The 13,137-nt window shown below is 50.8% G+C and overlaps 1 protein-coding gene across 4 annotated transcripts in view; it reads right to left on the reverse strand.

The window, feature by feature from the left end:
• CNTFR (ciliary neurotrophic factor receptor) overlaps positions 1-13,137 on the reverse strand; it is a 532,905-nt gene that overhangs the window by 135,736 nt on the left and 384,032 nt on the right. The window lies entirely within an intron of this gene.

Here is a 13,137-nt window from a genome sequence, read left to right on the forward strand (position 1 = left end):
AGGCTGGGATTGGAGGACATGGGGTATAATATACAATATAAATACGCTCCTCACTCCTGGCTCTCTGTGATAGGAGAGATGGGATCCTGTGTATGGCAGGCTGGGATTGGAGGACATGGGGTATAATATACAATATAAATACGCTCCTCACTCCTGGCGGTCTGTGATAGGAGAGATGGGATCCTGTGTATGGCAGGCTGGGATTGGAGGACATGGGGTATAATATACAATATAAATACGCTCCTCACTCCTGGCTCTCTGTGATAGGAGATGGGATCCTGTGTATGGCAGGCTGGGATTGGAGGACATGGGGTATAATATACAATATAAATACGCTCCTCACTCCTGGCGGTCTGTGATAGGAGAGATGGGATCCTGTGTATGGCAGGCTGGGATTGGAGGGCATGGGGTATAATATACAATATAAATACGCTCCTCACTCCTGGCGGTCTGTGATAGGAGAGATGGGATCCTGTGTATGGCAGGCTGGGATTGGAGGACATGGGGTATAATATACAATATAAATACGCTCCTCACTCCTGGCGGTCTGTGATAGGAGAGATGGGATCCTGTGTATGGCAGGCTGGGATTGGAGGGCATGGGGTATAATATACAATATAAATACGATCCTCACTCCTGGCGGTCTGTGATAGGAGATGGGATCCTGTGTATGGCAGGCTGGGATTGGAGGACATGGGGTATAATATACAATATAAATACGCTCCTCACTCCTGGCTCTCTGTGATAGGAGATGGGATCCTGTGTATGGCAGGCTGGGATTGGAGGGCATGGGGTATAATATACAATATAAATACGCTCCTCACTCCTGGCGGTCTGTGATAGGAGATGGGATCCTGTGTATGGCAGGCTGGGATTGGAGGACATGGGGTATAATATACAATATAAATACGCTCCTCACTCCTGGCGGTCTGTGATAGGAGATGGGATCCTGTGTATGGCAGGCTGGGATTGGAGGACATGGGGTATAATATACAATATAAATACGCTCCTCACTCCTGGCGGTCTGTGATAGGAGATGGGATCCTGTGTATGGCAGGCTGGGATTGGAGGACATGGGGTATAATATACAATATAAATATGCTCCTCACTCCTGGCGGTCTGTGATAGGAGATGGGATCCTGTGTATGGCAGGCTGGGATTGGAGGACATGGGGTATAATATACAATATAAATACGCTCCTCACTCCTGGCTCTCTGTGATAGGAGAGATGGGATCCTGTGTATGGCAGGCTGGGATTGGAGGACATGGGGTATAATATACAATATAAATACGCTCCTCACTCCTGGCTCTCTGTGATAGGAGATGGGATCCTGTGTATGGCAGGCTGGGATTGGAGGACATGGGGTATAATATACAATATAAATACGCTCCTCACTCCTGGCGGTCTGTGATAGGAGATGGGATCCTGTGTATGGCAGGCTGGGATTGGAGGACATGGGGTATAATATACAATATAAATACGTAATGAGCACCTAGAACATACATTGTGCGTAGTGCAGAGCAGCAGAACACATCACAGTCGTCTAGACACTATCACAGCAAAACCTCAGTGATCCAGCAATAAAGTGATCTGTTATCTATATCTGCAGGTACTTTCCTGCGGATCAGGTGCTAATTTACCAACAGTAGGCGTGGCACAGTAGGAGGTGGCCTGGCACTCGCAGTATAGACACACTGATTGTGCCCCCACACCACCCCCTGCAGATCTGCGCATGTGTAACCCAGCTCACAGATTGCAGCCGCCAAGTTGGTTTGCCAATAAGGGATAATTTATATATACAGAGACAACAATCACAGAATATATCAAGTCTTCAGCCAATAGAGAACATCGCAATTCAAAGCTAATTTCTTCTAAATGACTAACATATCCCCAATCTGAAACCGCAGAACAGGTATAAGGGTGGTACAAGCGGCAGGGGCCACAGTACTTACTAATACTAACAAATGCGTTATCGCCTAGATGGATAGGTGGACAGATATTGCCTGTTATCGACGAGACCGCTGACAATCAGCAGTTCCGGCCTTTGGTAAATCTGTCCGTAAGACAGTCACACCTGACCGACAGAGACTAGATTAGGGTCCCGCTTAGGGGGTGGTACCCGGGTCATAGCCAAAAGCCATTCATCAAAAGTTGAACATGCACTAGGTCAACATAGTCAAAAGATCGACACACGCGTATTGTCAACATGGCAATGGTGGAAACATGAACAGCATGACATACAAATGTCATGCTTTACGTGCCACGTGGACAGAAGCGTGAGACGAATGTACTGCAGTAACTAGGGATCCATGTGCTCAGGTGTCATCACTGATACCCAAACAACATGTGCAAACCTCATGTGTCAACATTTACCATGTCAACGTTTTGCTTGTGTCAACCTTTTGTCAATGTCGACCTGGATACTGTTGATCCTAGCATCACTGCTGCCCTCGGCTATGACCCAGCTCCATGATCAGTAATCACCAGGCCGCAGGGCTGCAGCAGCTGTCAGCCAGCTTAAGGCTGCAGGACGGATGGATGGACGCCGCCCCAATGTGATGTTTTATCCATAAAACGAGGGATATTTATGGGTCTGTCAGGAACGTTATCGATGCTGCAGATCTGAGGGCAATTTATAATGTAACCTAATCCTTCCATCGTGTTACTATGCTGTGCGGGGACACTCTGTGATGTGATACACTCCAGGCACACAAGTGACACACAGGGAACCACAGCCCCACACAGGATAACACCAGGTAACGTGTCTCCATACACAGCCAGGAGTGACACACAGGGAACCACAACCCCACACAGGATAACACCAGGTAACGTGTCTCCATACACAGCCAGGAGTGACACACAGGGAACCACAGCCCCACACAGGATAACCACAGCCCCACACAGGATAACACCAGGTAACGTGTCTCCATACACAGCCAGGAGTGACACACAGGGAACCACAGCCCCACACAGGATAACACCAGGTAACGTGTCTCCATACACAGCCAGGAGTGACACACAGGGAACCACAGCCCCACACAGGATAACACCAGGTAACGTGTCTCCATACACAGCCAGGAGTGACACACAGGGAACCACAGCCTCACACAGGATAACACCAGGTAACGTGTCTCCATACACAGCCAGGAGTGACACACAGGGAACCACAGCCCCACACAGGATAACACCAGGTAACGTGTCTCCATACACAGCCAGGAGTGACACACAGGGAACCACAGCCCCACACAGGATAACACCAGGTAACGTGTCTCCATACACAGCCAGGAGTGACACACAGGGAACCACAGCCCCACGCAGGATAACACCAGGTAACGTGTCTCCATACACAGCCAGGAATGACACACAGGGAACCACAGCCCCACACAGGATAACACCAGGTAACGTGTCTCCATACACAGCCAGGAGTGACACACAGGGAACCACAGCCCCACACAGGATAACACCAGGTAACGTGTCTCCATACACAGCCAGGAGTGACACACAGGGAACCACAGCCCCACACAGGATAACACCAGGTAACGTGTCTCCATACACAGCCAGGAGTGACACACAGGGAACCACAGCCCCACACAGGATAACACCAGGTAACATGTCTCCATACACAGCCAGGAGTGACACACAGGGAACCACAGCCCACACAGGGTAACACCAGGTAACATGTCTCCATACACAGCCAGGAGTGACACACAGGGAACCACAAGCCCCACACAGGATAACACCAGGTAACGTGTCTCCATACACAGCCAGGAATGACACACAGGGAACCACAGCCCCACACAGGATAACACCAGGTAACGTGTCTCCATACACAGCCAGGAGTGACACACAGGGAACCACAGCCCCACACAGGATAACACCAGGTAACGTGTCTCCATACACAGCCAGGAGTGACACACAGGGAACCACAGCCCCACACAGGATAACACCAGGTAACGTGTCTCCATACACAGCCAGGAGTGACACACAGGGAACCACAGCCCCATGTGGAGGAAGCAATTTACCTTTGTACTCAGCACTTCCACCTCCTGCTCCATCATAGAGCAGCCCTGAATGTTAAAATAGATGTTAGCTCTTGGGGCCAATATACTATATTGCACTACTTGTGCAGTGGATGAGAGCCCAGTGTTATATACACTGGCCCTGTGATGTATCCTCCTCCTGCTGTGGAACTACAAGTCCTAGCCTGTTTATCATACAGATGCCAGCTAATGTATGGAGACCACAGCTGGCGCAGCTATCCCCACTCTCCCGTCTTCCAGGGGTGTCCTGCGCTCTGGTGATGGAGACAGAAGAGTCAGCACAGTGCGATTACAGTGACATATCACCGGCCGTGTGGCTAACGATGGGACGACGCTAGCTAATCACTGCAGATCATTATCCAGGCAGGCTGTAAAGTTTTATATCGATGTTCACCAATAATAATGTGCACAATATAGCATGATAAATGGATGATCTTTAACGGCGATGGGATTCAATCTAAGCAAGAACATCAATCCGTGACCTTGAATAAAAGCCTCCTATCCGGCGTCAGAGCAGGAGCGGGAACGTTGTGTGATACCATTGGTCCTGCCGCTTCATTTCCAAATCGCCAATGAGGAATGATGATTCCATCTTTCTGCTGAGGAATATATACGGCAGGATGGGCGTATTTCTATTGCACTCCGCACCTTTCAGAACCCATTAATTTCCTCTTTATTGGCTGTATTGCTTCTAGCACAGTCTGGTCTGTATCTCAGTGCTGATATGCAGACCAGACTGTGCTAGAAACACTAAATCACAGAGCGACACCCCAGACAGGAAAGTGGAACAGCATGGGGTTTTGAAAGGTGCAGGATGTTAGATTGAAGGCTATTTTGTCTACCTCTATATGGAGCATGGAGATATCTGTGGCTTGTATAATCAGTTACCCCTGCACTGAGCTACTGTATTGTCAGACCAATCTGTCTGTGCCCCAGTGATGCCTCACTATACGTTTGGACAAACCACGCTGCAATGCCCGGGGTGCAAGGCACTTATTGTATTTGCATGCAGGGTAAATAACTTCTACTTTTGCCTATAACAAATGGTGGGCAGCTTAGTGGTTATACTGAAATGTAATGTGCGCACTGTACACACACATTATGCACACACACATAATACAATAACGATATTGTATATAATGTGTACGCACTATATCATTAACTATGCGCACTCCCGTGGGTCGTAAACGAGCCTCTTGGTCATCTGAACATAGTGAAATTCGTCATTTTCGCAAGCTGTTCGCAACCTCGCATGGGGGGGTTTCACTCTGAACAGCGGCTATCTGATCGCAGGACTGTGCTGAATCGTGCCACAGCGATTCAGTCTGAATAACCCCTACAGTATATCGTCCGTCAAAGAGTACAGTCAGCTTAAGGGGGAAATCCTTAATGATATCCTGTGATGTCACACACCCCTCCCAAGTCTATATATGTTGCTCACTTTAATATCCCTGGATGATGTCCCTCCTTCCCCCACCCTCTGTGATTTGATTGCACAGTGAGGGGATTGCCACCTCTCATTGTTTCTGTGCAGTATAAATTCTGTCCGCTTTTGCATGTAGCTCGCAAATGTTACGGTGGCCGTACACTTATATGGCATGGCCCTGTTTCAATCTTATTAAATCATGTAAAAAGTGCCATATCGTATGTGATTTACCTCCGGAACCAATCCACACAGCAGAGCGCCATGGCCGCCGCAGGGTTTGGTTGATCCTGTGGCAGTCATTGGTATTGCATATGGAATGCATACAATGTATCATATGGGGTCTCTCTGGACATATTACATCTGCCCCACCTGCAGTGCACATGGTTTTGTCCATCTAAGAAGGAATTTGTCAGAAAGAGTGAACCAGAATAACCCCCAATGTCGTGACAATGGCGGGGCATTTGCTGACGGCTGTAAATGATCCTCTGTTTGCTGAAACGGAGGAAAACCTTCGCACAAGCGCTGTGATGACGGCTCATTCCATTGTACAATTCCGCAATAATCTCCGGGAACACACGCAAGTGTCAGGGGTAGAGGCAGACTGTCAGGTCACGCTTCTGCACCTCACAAAATAAAAAGGGTTTGAATTGGCCCAATTTCAATTAAATAGATCAACTGGTCTTGGAGTGGACGCGAGATTTTATTGACAGGGCTGTCGGAGAGTTAGGGAGCGGAACATTCATTTCCCAGCTGTGTCCTCCGCGGCCGGCGATGAAGTCTGTAGTGATGAAACCTGTGTGAATGGGATTTGCTGGGAAGGTCACCGGTAAAACCGTATGTGGCAAGATTCCAGGAGACGGTTACAAGGACGATTAAACGCACGGGTGGAAGACTGGCTCAGTCACACCAGGGGATACACCAGGACAGATAATATAATCTCTACCCATAGTGGAAACCAAGCATTTCTATTGTAGTTAGCTATATAGCATCGGGCATCAGTATGTAGTTAGTCACTAGGCCGATACCAGATGGTCGGCAGCCAATACAGGAGGCCACGGAATACACGTAGGCCCGTATTAGTGCGGCACACCATATATCCGGCACATCATTAGGACAACATCTAAATAGCCAACACAGAAAGATCATTCATTTTTTTTTGTTCTTGTTTTGTTCTTGTAACCCCCTGTGCCAAACATTATAGCTGGGTACACACTAGATGATGTGTGCCCAGCGGCGGAGTTGGCATCTGTAAGTGCATACACTGATGCAGGTAGTGACGGTGCCATGGTGGGACCATGTTGCATGTGAAAGCATGACCCTCGCTACCCCCAGCCCCTGTGGCCCTGCAGGATGTTGCTGATGACCCTCAGGAACAGGAGACATCATCTAATGTGTACGCAGCTTAACACCCCCCAAATGCCGAACCCTGGCTCTAATACCAACTATAAATTCATGAAAGCATGTGTCACCCTGACATTCTGAATCTGTCAACCTAAGCCCATGTTGACCTTTCAATATATTGACTGCTGACCATCTGGCGTCGATCAATTGGGTATCTATTAATGGCTGGGGTCCCACATGGGTTGCATGCTGTACCCCCATCCACAGCGACGGACAGCAATCACAATGTGAAGGAGGAAGACAATGTGGTGACTTCAGGGATGGTGGAAATGAGAAATACAAAGTGGATCTAACGCGAGAGGTTAAATAACCAGAGATGGGGGAGAGAGTGATAGAGTACAAGCATGAGGTGGGGTAAGTGTGAGCAGGGGACCCGTAATGAACATTGATGAGACAGAAGGCGTGAGGAGAGAGTGACACAGTACAAGCATGAGGTGGGGTAAGTGTGAGCATGGGACCCGTATTGATCATTGATGAGACAGAAGGCGCGAGGAGAGAGTGACACAGTACAGGTGTGAGGTGGGGTAAGTGTGAGCAGGGGAGCCGTAATGATCATTGATGAGACAGAAGGCGCGAGGAGAGAGTGACACAGTACAGGTGTGAGGTGGGGTAAGTGTGAGCAGGGGACCCGTAATGAACATTGATGAGACAGAAGGCGTGAGGAGAGAGTGACACAGTACAAGCATGAGGTGGGGTAAGTGTGAGCATGGGACCCGTATTGATCATTGATGAGACAGAAGGCGCGAGGAGAGAGTGACACAGTACAGGTGTGAGGTGGGGTAAGTGTGAGCAGGGGAGCCGTAATGATCATTGATGAGACAGAAGGCGCGAGGACACAGTACAAGCGTGAGGTGGGGTAAGTGTGAGCAGGGGACCCGTAATGAACATTGATGAGACAGAAGGCGTGAGGAGAGAGTGACACAGTACAAGCATGAGGTGGGGTAAGTGTGAGCATGGGACCCGTATTGATCATTGATGAGACAGAAGGCGCGAGGAGAGAGTGACACAGTACAGGTGTGAGGTGGGGTAAGTGTGAGCAGGGGAGCCGTAATGATCATTGATGAGACAGAAGGCGCGATGGCACAGTACAAGCGTGAGGTGGGGTAAGTGTGAGCAGGGGACGCGTATTGATCATTGATGAGACAGAAGGCGCGAGGAGAGAGTGACACAGTACAGGTGTGAGGTGGGGTAAGTGTGAGCAGGGGAGCCGTAATGATCATTGATGAGACAGAAGGCGCGATGGCACAGTACAAGCGTGAGGTGGGGTAAGTGTGAGCAGGGGACCCGTAATGATCATTGATGAGACAGAAGGCGTGAGGAGAGCGTGACACAGTACGAGCGTGAGGTTGGGTAAGTGTGAGCAGGGGAGCCTTAATGATCATTGATGAGACAGAAGGCGCGAGGACACTGTACAAGCGTGAGGTGGGGTAAGTGTGAGCAGGGGACCCGTAATGATCATTGATGAGACAGAAGGCGTGAGGAGAGAGTGACACAGTACAAGCGTGATGTGGGGTAAGTGTGAGCAGGGGACCTGTAATGATCATTGATGAGACAGAAGGCGTGAGGAGAGAGTGACACAGTACAGGCATGAGGTGAGGTAAGTGTGAGCAGGGGACCCATAATGATCATTGATGAGACAGAAGGGGTGAGGAGAGAGTGACACAGTACAAGCGTGAGGTGGGGTAAGTGTGAGCAGGGGACCCGTAATGATCATTGATGAGACAGAAGGCGCAAGGACACAGTACAAGCGTGAGGTGGGGTAAGTGTGAGCAGGGGACCCATAATGATCATTGATGAGACAGAAGGCGTGAGGAGAGAGTGACACAGTACAAGCGTGAGGTGGGGTAAGTGTGAGCAGGGGACCCGTAATGATCATTGATGAGACAGAAGGCGTGAGGAGAGAGTGACACAGTACGAGCGTGAGGTGTGGTAAGTGTGAGCAGGGGAGCCGTAATGATCATTGATGAGACAGAAGGCACGAGGACACAGTACGAGCGTGAGGTGGGGTAAGTGTGAGCAGGGGACGCGTATTGATCATTGATGAGACAGAAGGCGTGAGGAGAGAGTGACACAGTACAAGCGTGAGGTGGGGTAAGTGTGAGCAGGGGACCCGTAATGATCATTGATGAGACAGAAGACGTGAGGAGAGAGTGAGACAGTACAAGCGTGAGGTGGGGAAGTGTGAGCAGGGGACCCGTAATGATCATTGATGAGACAGAAGGCGCGAGGACACAGTACAAGCGTGAGGTGGGGTAAGTGTGAGCAGGGGACCCGTAATGATCATTGATGAGACAGAAGGCGCGAGGAGAGAGTGGCACAGTACAAGCGTGAGGTGGGGAAGTGTGAGCAGGGGACCTGTAATGATCATTGATGAGACAGAAGGCGTGAGGAGAGAGTACAAGCGTGAGGTGGGGTAAGTGTGAACAGGGGACCCGTAATGATCATTGATGAGACAGTACAAGCGTGAGGAGAGTGACACAGTACAAGCGTGAGGTGGGGTAAGTGTGAGCAGGGGACCCGTAATAATCATTGATGAGACAGAAGGCGTGAGGAGAGTGACACAGTACAAGCGTGAGGTGGGGTAAGTGTGAACAGGGGACCCGTAAGGATCATTGATGAGACAGAAGGCGTGAGGAGAGTGACACAGTACAAGCGTGAGGTGGGGTAAGTGTGAGCAGGGGACCCGTAATGATCATTGATGAGACAGAAGGCGTGAGGAGAGAGTACAAGCGTGAGGTGCAGTAAGTGTGAGCAGGGGAGCTGTAATGATCATTGATGAGACAGAAGGCGCGAGGACACAGTACAAGCGTGACGTGGGGTAAGTGTGAGCAGGGGAGCTGTAATGATCATTGATGAGACAGAAGGCGCGAGGAGAGAGTAGCACAGTACAAGCATGAGGAGAGAGGCGGCGGATATGTGACACCGCAGTTAGTAGTAGAGCAAAGCTGAAGAAGAATGATGGGGAAGAATAGTGAGGAACAAGTCTGAGGTAGAAGAGGGAGTTACACGAGAGTGAGGTAGGTGAGTGACGTGACAGAATAGTAAAAGGGCATAAGAGTGAGGTACAAAAAGAGAGGTGACATAATAGTGAGTCTGAATAGTAAGGTGAGATAAAGGGTGGAGAACTATAAGTGAGGTAGAAAACTGAGGTGACATAAGAGTGGTGTACAAGGAGGTGGATGGCAGAGCAGTGACACAAAAGTGAGGACCACTATTGAGTAGGAGGGTATGGTGGCAGCACAGTGACACAACAGTGAGGCCCACTAGTAAGGAGGAGGGTATGGTGGCAGAGCAGCGACACAACAGTGAGGCCCACTATTGAGGAGGAGGGTATGGTGGCAGAGCAGCGACACAACAGTGAGGACCACTAGTGAGGAGGAGGAAATGGTGGCAGAGCAGTGGCACAACAGTGAGGACCACTAGTGAGGCGGAGGGTATGGTGGCAGAGCAGCGACACAACAATGAGGCCCACTAGTGAGGAGGAGGGTATGGTGGCAGAGCAGCGACACAACAGTGAGGCATACTAGTGAGGAGGAGGGTATGGTGGCAGAGCAGTGACACAACAGCGAGGCCCACTAGTGAGCAGGAGGGTAAGGTGGCAAAGCAGTGACATAACAGTGAGGCCCACTAGTGAGTAGGATGGTTTGATGGCAGAGCAGCAACACAACAGTGAAGCCCACTAGTGAGGCGGAGGGTATGGTGGCAGAGCAGCGACACAACAATGAGGCCCACTAGTGAGGAGGAGGGTATGGTGGCAGAGCAGTGACACAAAAGTGAGGACCACTATTGAGCAGGAGGGTATGGTGGCAGCACAGTGACACAACAGTGAGGCCCACTAGTAAGGAGGAGGGTATGGTGGCAGAGCAGCCACACAACAGTGAGGCCCACTAGTGAGGAGGAGGGTATGGTGGCAGAGCAGTGACACAACAGCGAGGCCCACTAGTTAGGAGGAGGGTATGGTGGCAGAGCAGCGACACAACAGTGAAGCCCACTAGTGAGCAGGAGGGTATGGTGGCAGAGCAGTGACACAACAGCGAGGCCATTAGTGAGGAGGAGGTTATGGTAGCAGAGCAGTGACACAACAGCGATGCCACTAGTGAGGAGGAGGGTATGGTGGCAGAGCAGTGACACAACAGTCAGGACCACTAGTGAGGAAGAGGGTATGGTGGCGGAGCAGCAACACAACAGTGAGGACCACTAGTGAGCAGGAGGGTATGGTGGCAGAGCAGTGACACAACAGTGAGGACCACTAGTGAGGAGGAGGGTATGGTGGCAGAGCAGTGACACAACAGTGAAGCCCACTAGTGAGCAGGATGGTATGGTGGCAGAGTAGAAACACAACAGTGAAGCCCACTAGTGAGCAGGAGGGTATGGTGGCAGAGCAGTGACACAACAGTGAGGCCCACTAGTGAGGAAGAGGGTATGGTGTCAGAGCAGCGACACAACAGTGAAGCCCACTAGTGAGCAGGAGGGTATACTGGCAGAGCAGCAACACAACAGTGAAGCCCACTAGTGAGGAGGAGGGTATGGTGGCCGAGCAGTGACACAACAGAGAGGCCACTAGTGAGGAGGAGGTTATGGTGGCAGAGCAGTGACATAACAGCGAGGCCACTAGTGAGGAGGAGGGTATGGTGGCAGAGCAGTGACACAACAGTCAGGACCACTAGTGAGGAAGAGGGTATGGTGGCGGAGCAGCAACACAACAGTGAGGACCACTAGTGAGCAGGAGGGTATGGTGGCAGAGCAGTGACACAACAGTGAGGACCACTAGTGAGGAGGAGGGTATGGTGGCAGAGCAGCGACACAACAGTCAGGACCACTAGTGAGGAAGAGGGTATGGTGGCGGAGCAGCAACACAACAGTGAGGACCACTAGTGAGCAGGAGGGTATGGTGGCAGAGCAGTGACACAACAGTGAGGACCACTAGTGAGGAGGAGGGTATGGTGGCAGAGCAGTGACACAACAGTGAAGCCCACTAGTGAGCAGGATGGTATGGTGGCAGAGTAGAAACACAACAGTGAAGCCCACTAGTGAGCAGGAGGGTATGGTGGCAGAGCAGTGACACAACAGCGAGGCCATTAGTGAGGAGGAGGTTATGGTAGCAGAGCAGTGACACAACAGTGAAGCCCACTAGTGAGCAGGAGGGTATGGTGGCAGAGCAGTGACACAACAGTGAGGCCCACTAGTGAGGAAGAGGGTATGGTGTCAGAGCAGCGACACAACAGTGAAGCCCACTAGTGAGCAGGAGGGTATACTGGCAGAGCAGCAACACAACAGTGAAGCCCACTAGTGAGGAGGAGGGTATGGTGGCCGAGCAGTGACACAACAGAGAGGCCACTAGTGAGGAGGAGGTTATGGTGGCAGAGCAGTGACATAACAGCGAGGCCACTAGTGAGGAGGAGGGTATGGTGGCAGAGCAGTGACACAACAGTCAGGACCACTAGTGAGGAAGAGGGTATGGTGGCGGAGCAGCAACACAACAGTGAGGACCACTAGTGAGGAGGAGGGTATGGTGGCAGAGCAGCGACACAACAGTGAAGCCCACTAGTGAGCAGGAGGGTATGGTGGCAGAGCCAGAGCCGAATTTCCCATTAGGCACGTGAGGCACGTGCCTAGGGGCGGCACATGTTTGGGGGCGGCACTTGGATGCCTGTGATAGTACTGTCAGCCCAAAATGTACCAATAACTGCAAAATATCCACTGTACTGCACTGTATTCCATCTTAAATAGAGTGTAAATGGATAGGACATGCAGATACTGCCCCTATAAACTGTCCTACTTAGTAAACATTATTGTTGTGCCTAGGGGCGCCCTCATCCCTAAATCCGCCCCTGGGCAGAGCAGCAACACAACAGTGAAGCCCAGTAGTGAGCAGGAGGGTATGGTGGCAGAGCAGTGACACAACAGTGAGGACCACTAGTGAGGAGGTGGGTATGGTGGCAGAGCAGCGACACAACAGTGAGGCCAGTAGTGAGGAGGAGGGTATGGTGGCAGAGCAGTGACACAACAGCGAGGCCACTAGTGAGGAGGAGGGTATAGTGGCAGAGCAGCGACACAACAGTGAGGCCCACTAGTGAGGAGGAGGGTATAGTGGCAGTGCAGTAAAACAACAGTGAGGCCCACTAGTGAGGAGGAGGGTATGGTGGCAGAGCAGTGACACAACAGTGAGGCCCACTAGTGAGGAGGAGGGTATAGTGGCAGTGCAGTAAAACAACAGTGAGGCCACTAGTAAGGAGGAGGGTATGGTGGCAGAGCAGTGACACAACAGC

Source organism: Crinia signifera, chromosome 1 (genome assembly GCF_055691185.1).
Source record: "Crinia signifera chromosome 1, ASM5569118v1, whole genome shotgun sequence".
NCBI lineage: Eukaryota > Metazoa > Chordata > Amphibia > Anura > Myobatrachidae > Crinia > Crinia signifera.